Source organism: Seriola dumerili, unplaced genomic scaffold (assembly GCF_002260705.1).
Source record: "Seriola dumerili isolate Sdu_G_001 unplaced genomic scaffold, Sdu_1.0 BDQW01000003.1, whole genome shotgun sequence".
NCBI lineage: Eukaryota > Metazoa > Chordata > Actinopteri > Carangiformes > Carangidae > Seriola > Seriola dumerili.
The window spans coordinates 2,625,949-2,633,949 of record NW_019174258.1 but is presented as its reverse complement, the minus strand read 5'-3'; positions in this window follow the sequence as shown (position 1 = coordinate 2,633,949).

The window sequence follows — 8,001 nt, the reverse complement described above, 5'->3', positions numbered from 1 at the left end:
TTCATATTTGGGGACATATACACATTTTTTCTAAGTTAAGATAAGAACAAAATCTTTCTGGCTTTCTTTTAACTACAGAGAGTTGTGTAATTTTGAGCGCTTCATGTCATTTAAAATATATCCTTCGGCAGGATAAAAAGAGCAGAAACTGATAAACAGCTGAATCTGATAATGCCTTGTACTTAATTGATATTCATCTCATGTGCAGGCCAATTTCATCATATGCTTTATCATCTTTAATCCACTATATCTATGCATGAACAGAATGTGCCATAAGACGTTACTTCCATATAGTTAAAGCATTTGTGAAGATATGCTCAGAGTCACTTGAGAGAAACTGTAATTGGTTAAATGGTTTGCTACAGTTTGCCTGTCAAGCTAAGAAGTACTTGAAGATTTGCTGTAGATATTAGTCATATCTGGAGGGCACAGTACAAACCTGTGGGGATCTTGAAAAGTTAACTCAGATTATTAAACACATTGAAAACAAAAGTAACTTCTGTCCATTGTTCTTTTCTTTAGCTGATAAGTTAATTGTTCGTGTGCACCGTACCTGCTGTGTATACTTATTAGATTGGTATTTTTCCTTACTTTTTTATGTTACCAATTACTGGCTTTAACTTTGTTGGGCAAAAAAAGAGCAGAAAGTATTCCTAACCTCCAACCACCACTCCCATCATATAAAATCTGCAACTTCACAACAACTGGCAGCAATGTGAAGCCAAAAAACTCTCCACTTTCCTAAGACACTATGGCTGTATTCAAGATGTCTGACAAACAATGTACTCTAGGTCATATTACAGAATTGTGAGTTTAAATATTTGCTTGACCACTGAACTGTTCCACCTGACAACCTCATAGATGAATTATCTCACCCAGGTTTCCATTAGAGCTGCTTTTTATGGACGGTTTGATGTTGTGGGGCCAGTAATGAATAATGCAGGTCTCCTTAGTGGAGGTGTCAGGGGTGTCCTAGTGCCTTCACCAGCAAGCCTTCAGTTGCTGCCATCTCGTTAATAACCATGACCTTACCATGGCATTACTCTGCCCCTGATTATAACTCACACTGTGTGTCGATCATGATTAAATATCATCTAAAAGAGAGAAAAAGAGAGGATGGGTGTGGGTTGTCATTGCAGAGACAGAGGTGTGTGGGTAGCTTGTTAAGGTCTTGTTAGTGGGTGCTGTATATGACACATTTCTGGTAGGCTGTACTACTGTGATCCTGCCAGACTGATGGTAAAAAAGAAAAGGGAGAGGACACTTTTCACAAATCATCTTACTTAGTGATATAATTATATGTCTGACTTTTACTCTACATAGGCAAAGTGCATGATAATTGAGAAGTCAATGTGGCTTCTTACATGCAACAACTATTAGCAATTGTCTATTCTGAATTAAATTTGTGTGGTCAACCCTGCTCTGATTCTCACTTTTTAAAACCTACCTTTTTCACAGAGGAGCCTCTCATGCTGCACAGGAATGATACTGACACATAACTCTACTTCTGTGAAGCCATCTAAAAGGGGCTTAACAGGCTTAGCCGCTAATCTGTGCATGTTTGTGTACTAAATAGTATGTGATCAGCAAATTAGGTTGAGCCTAATCACCCCTATGGGCAGCCACAATGCCACTTCCCATCCATCAAAAGATGACACCAGTGGGCTGGAGAAACATGTTTCACAATAATATTGTCTTCATGATGTGTCACTGTCAACCTTTTCATTCTGTAAAATATAACTGATAGCTGGTGGTTTTACAGGGGTTTATGAGCTGGAGTATGTCTTGGCCAGGTATACTAAATTAGAAAAATTGAACTAATTTTAATACTTATTCTTTCATTATTTTATAATAGCATTTATTATTGACAGGAGAGAGAGAGAGAGAGAGAGAGAGAGAGAGAGAGAGAGAGAGAGATGGCAGGAAACAAGCTAGAAGGAAACAACAATGGCAGCTCAACATCTAATCTACAGGGGTACACTTGTAAATTTGATCAATGACTTTCACAGGGGACATTACAGTAGTCACATTAGATGCATAGCTGACGATTCAGTGTTAATTAGGCTTTTCATGGTTTGGGATTTTGATCTGGGATTCATGGCCTATTGTGAACATTGATTTGATTACTACTCACTGTGACCTTTTTTTTTTTTTTTTTAAATCTCATCAACACCTTTCTTTTTTGAGCCAAATAAAGCTTTTTCTTAAAATACACAGTTGATGAAATTTGTGAAATCTTTAGAGGATTACAGAATTCACTGCAAGCAGAATAAATGATGCTATTCATGAGTCAGCACTATTATTCGCAGACAGCTGTTTCTTCTTTCCTTGTGCATGTAATTAGATGCATTTCAACTGGAAATTAAACGTAAGTATGTTGAGATGTGTACATGCATTTTTGCATAGAACATAATCTACAAGACTAACTAATCAATAGTAAGTGCATCACTGCAAAACAAGGGTGTAGATCTGGAGACGTAATCAATATATATTGTTCCGGGTCTGGGTTCAGGAGCTTGAGCAAACTAGCTAGGAGACTCCACTTATACTTAAATTCCTTTCTACCCTTACTTGTAAATAAGACCCCCCTGCCATTGCAGCAGATTCTTCACCCTCACTTGAATATAGAAATCTACCTTAGGTGAGAACAAAGGTCTAAGACTTTGACGTATAGATTCTCATCCAAGTGAATGTATATGCCACGCTCCTCTGCAAGCTGCTCCAGGGCACAAGGCTCTTATAGCAAACAACATAAATATTTCTGAGCTGCTACTGCCTCAGTGTCTCAGCGTCTTCTGTGTCTGCTGTTAATGTGGAGACTGAACCCACACTGTTAATGCGACTGTCTGTTAATCCTTTGTATTGTAAACTACGAAAACAAGGAGAATGCATGAATAAAACAGTGTCTTATGAGTAAAACAAATACATTACAGAATTTAATTGCCTGCCTTTATTGAATTATGCTGAATGTTTCAACTATCAGCCTTTTTCAAAGCCTGTGAAATAGATAAGCTCTTTTGCACATACATAAGAAATCAAAATGAGATGGAGAGAGCAGAGGTTCAAGGTCACCTCATTTCAATGACGTGATTAACTATTTACTGCAAATAACATCTGTAATAGAGGCAGCATCATTTCACAATTTGAGCTGTGTGCCATGGTGGCCTCTTCTTCTTACTCTCTTAAATTTTGATGAGGTTTTGAGTGTCTTCTTATCCAGACTTACAGTGTTTAGCATTTAAATTCTTTGTTGTGGTATGCTGGTCTAATTACTTTTGTGAAATGGAGACTGCGGACACATGCAATATTTAAACTGGTGGATTTGGTTTGCAACATGACAACACTGTAAGAATCAATATCTTATATGTAATATATTCTGTCTGTGTGCAGCTGGCTAAAGATTTGTTTTGAAAGTCTGAGATGACAATCATATAAAAATGAATAAACTGCAGACACATATTTTGTATTGGGTGTGAATGTTATGAAAAAGAGGGGTGTACTGTTACAGATGTGTGGTCCCCGAGGCGGCACATCTCATTATCCTGCACGCATGTATGATAATGGCCTTATAGAATACACATGTGCTCTATACGGGCATTTGTGGTTGACTGTTCATGAGCTAATACTAAGTACAGAAATTAGAGTGAGGTTGGAGGCTCAATACTCTTCTATGCAAATTGTAAACCTTTCTTGCCTTTCTTACTGGTTGTGACCAAATCAAACCATTCTCAATATCTAGAAATCTATAGAAAGGTACAGTTTCACAAATGAGAGAAGATTCAGAAGTTGTTGGATCCACTTCATTTAAACATGAACTCTGACCTTCTGAATACAGTATGAGAAAGATATGTCAGCACAGATTATTATCTAAAGATGAGTAGAAAAGCAAGTGCATAATTATTTCATCCATTAATCTCTGTGTACAGCCTACTACAAACCACTGCAACTGAGCAGTCTCATTGAATGAGATGATTAAATGACTTCTAGAGTCTTCTATGAGCCTTTGATTTCTACATTTTGTTCCTGGTCATGTATTTTGATGTTGAGAAACTATACGGTGGACTGAACCTCCCATTAAATTTCCTCATGGTGTTTCTCTGTGTCATCAACACAGAAGCTTCAATAGGGAAAAACACTACAGATTTATCACAGTTGACCATGACTGGCTAATCCTTTTACTTAATAACAACTGCATTTATGTAATTCATTGAGACATACAAAAAACAAATAAAGGAACAGAGCAAGGACAAAGAACAAAAAGAAAGAGAGAGTAAAGAAGAATGTCTTGATGTCTGTCTTTTCCATTTTCTAGAGTCTTAAAGTGATGTTGGTGAGTGTGACGGATATAAAAAAGGAACCAGTGTAACCTCTCCTACTGTCTACTTCCCCTCACCCATGGTGCAATAATTGCTCCCTTCAGCTGGGACAGGATTTGCTCAGAGCAGTCCTTAAACTGACCAAGCCTGCATAGCTTCAAGACGATTGATTCTCCACTCTGAAGAAAATGCATCAGTCTGAACATACTGGTACGACCAAGTTCAGTGTCTCTCATTTGGTGGGTGTCAGGTCTACAATAAACAGCACACAAACACTTTCTGTTCCTAGCTTAAAGTTGGCTAAGTAATGAGAATTGATATCATCCTTGTTTCAAATTACAGTTTTGTCCAAATAAATCTTGATGCCAGTGTCACAACACAATTACTGCCTGTGCAGTTTGACTAATGTTCTTCGTGGAGGGTAATTCAAGCACAGAGCCTGAAATCAACTCACAGCCCTGTTGAGAACTGAAACAAACATTCAGAACTCATATTATTGGCATTTCAAAAAACTAATAAACACACCTGACCACGCTGGCTCAGATATCTATCTCTCACTGTCTCTTTTTCTGGCATGCACTGGCACACAACTTTTTTTTCTTTTGCTTTATTGACAGGGTATAAATACATTTGAGCTGCTAACTAGACAATCTATTACCAACTATATAATCGGACAGTGACTGCATAAAAATAACACTAGATAAAGAATGAAGTGGGATAAAGGAAACCTATAGTACAAATGAGTTAAGGCTACAACATGCCATATCATTAAGGTGTTTGGATAAAGTAATTTGGATTAGAAATTGTGACAATTCTATACTTTCCATTACATCTCCTTATCTTATACATATACTGTAGACATGGCTAAAGACATACAGCTGAGGAAATGAAAGAAAATGAGATACAGAGATGAAAAAAAAGGCAAGTTCTCACTTATTTTGTCTTATTATGGCAGGATCAGACTTATTTCAAAGCTCGCCAAGTCACACTTTTATCCTCCATCAATAGAAAACAAAGCTTTTAGTTATTTGGCAAGGTCATGGAGCTTCTTTAAAACTCTGAAAGTCTGTATTCTTTCATACTCTCTATGACAGAGAAGTCTAAAGGAAGATATGTAATTTTTTCTTGACCAGTGATGCACCCTGTTGGCCATACTGTATATAACAGTTCAGTTTGTGAACTAAAACAAAATACAAAAGGTAAGGTAACATATTGAAGGTAATCAAACCAGTTAAACTAGTCAAATAAATTACTCACACTAAATTATTAACTCTGGAAATAATAGAAATGATGATAATAAGATACTAAAGAGGAACATTTATGGTACTTGTTTTCTGAAAGTATCACTCTCAGTTTACAACTGTCTTCTGATAAGCAAACATAAGACTTTTCTGTTTTCTACCAGGAGATCATGTATAGGCTACTCTTAGTGGAAATTGTACAGTTACCATCCAAAAAGAAAGGATGAACATGGAACAAGAAGTTGTAACTAACTGGTTCATGTTTTCAACAAAAATAAACAAATGAACAAAAAAACATAATTCAATATAACCAAGTAGAACTACTTTTCCTTATTTTTTTTGCACTTTAACTAATTTTTTAGGGTTCACTTTAAAGATACAGAGGTGTATGTTGAAATTGTGTATTAGTACGTTTAGAGTTTAAAAAAAGTTTCTCCATAGAGGCTGGTAATGTATTACAAAGCAGCTTTAAATCTAAATGAAACATCTTGCCTTATCAGGTCACATTAAAGCATTTAGCACTAATTTTTAGTTTGCCATTTCCTAGCTCTTGATAGTGCAACTACTCTGTCAACTGCTGCTTTTTCTAGCTGTATTGTGCACCGCTTATTATTAAGTGTGTTCTCTATCATCAGTGTCACTAAAAACTCTGGTTTCCATGGTCCAATGTGTTGATGTGACCTAATTGGCTCTATTATAAAGAACAAAAAGCTGTGATTTTTAACCAAACCTGTCAAATTTAAATCGGGGGGGTGGGGGGGTATACAAACAATGAAAACTTATGGAAACAAACAAACTATTCTAAATATGAGGTTTGGCCTCATGCAGATCACAGCTCTGACAATGGGTAAGGCTCTGGCCACAAAATGACAGGAGAGTTTAAACCCAAAAGCCACATTCAGGGGGTTATTTACTTGCAAGTCACTCAGATGTGAGGACAGCTGTTGTAGCTTTCCTGTGGAAGGATCTAAGTGCGACAAGGAAGGGGAGTAGTCTGCAACATTCTGTCTTTCTGTTGACCATCTCTCCCTCTCAGTCCACTAGCTTACACCCTGTCGTCTTCATATCAGTGAATAAGGACCTACTAGTGCTGCTTTATAAGACAGTGTGTTGCCATGGCGTCAAATGCCAGTCACATGTTGGAGGCTGCCTTGGAGCAAATGGATGACATTATTGCTGGTAAGAGTTTCTGTTTCATTATCAAAATTTGAAGAGACTGCCCGGTTTGTAATTGCAGGCCCAATTTGTAATTGGAGGCCTTCATAAAACCGGGACTACCCACATGACTTCCCTTTGGGACATTCTTTTATGTATATGTATGTGTATATATATGTATATATATATATATATATATATATATATAAAATATACTATATATGATAAAAGATATAGAAGGAAAATTGTTTTGAGGGTGAGACACCACTTCGTTACAGTTGGAGAGGTTTTATTGAATAGAAAGTAAGTAAGTTTTTGGATTAGATGAGAACGTTTGAACTCAGGCACTCACTCAATTGTGCATTTTGTACTTTATTATGCCTTCCTCCATTAAGCTTTACATAATCTCCCACAGCACAGTGAATACATAAACTAAAGTGTACCATTCCAGATATCTTCCCTGCCTGTATTTTTGCTAGCAGGAGGGTGATACATTTTAGTCAGATGCTATTTTGTCACAACCCCAGCAGTGGTTTTTGCAACGAGGTGAGCAGAAGGGAAAAGGTTGCTATTAATAGAGGTGGAAAGTCCAACACATTAGCACAGCTTCTACTGAGAAATCTACGCTGAATCACGAGACGAACAGCGAAAATAATCATCAGCACTTGTTCATGGAATAATACATATGATTTAATCATTACAGTCCATACATCATCGTCCCATGTGCACTTTGTGTTCCTGACGTGCATTACCTCGTTCCTTTGATTTAACTTAGGAAGCAATATAAGAAAAGAACTTTCTTTGATTATCAGTAACCTACAAGCTTGACCCTAGTAATTTGTGGATGTTTCAGAAGCCACAATGTAAGGCACTGGGCCATTTGATGCTATTTAACATCCAGCTAAGCCACACGGAGCAACAATATTGCCCTCATAGAGGTCATTTCAGGAACTATTCTTTATTATACTGCTGCCTGCCAGTCACTTTCTTTATCAGTAGTATTCTCAGTACTGATTGCCAAGAAGTAATGATGCTCGAATAATCTAATAAAATGATTTCCATTGTCTTGTCCTCTAGGCAAAAATGAGTGGTGAAGGGCTATTCAGTGCTGTTATGCAATTAGATGGCCAGGATACAAGTCTCATCAAATGTAATCCCCAACAGGGCAGACCTTCCCCCACCGTGACGCACCTGCCATCAAGACTCTCCAGCTGACTGAGGGCCCTCAGGGCAGACCTGGAGGCAAGGGGATGAGGAAGAACAGGACTCTCTCAGGAGTACTAAGTTTG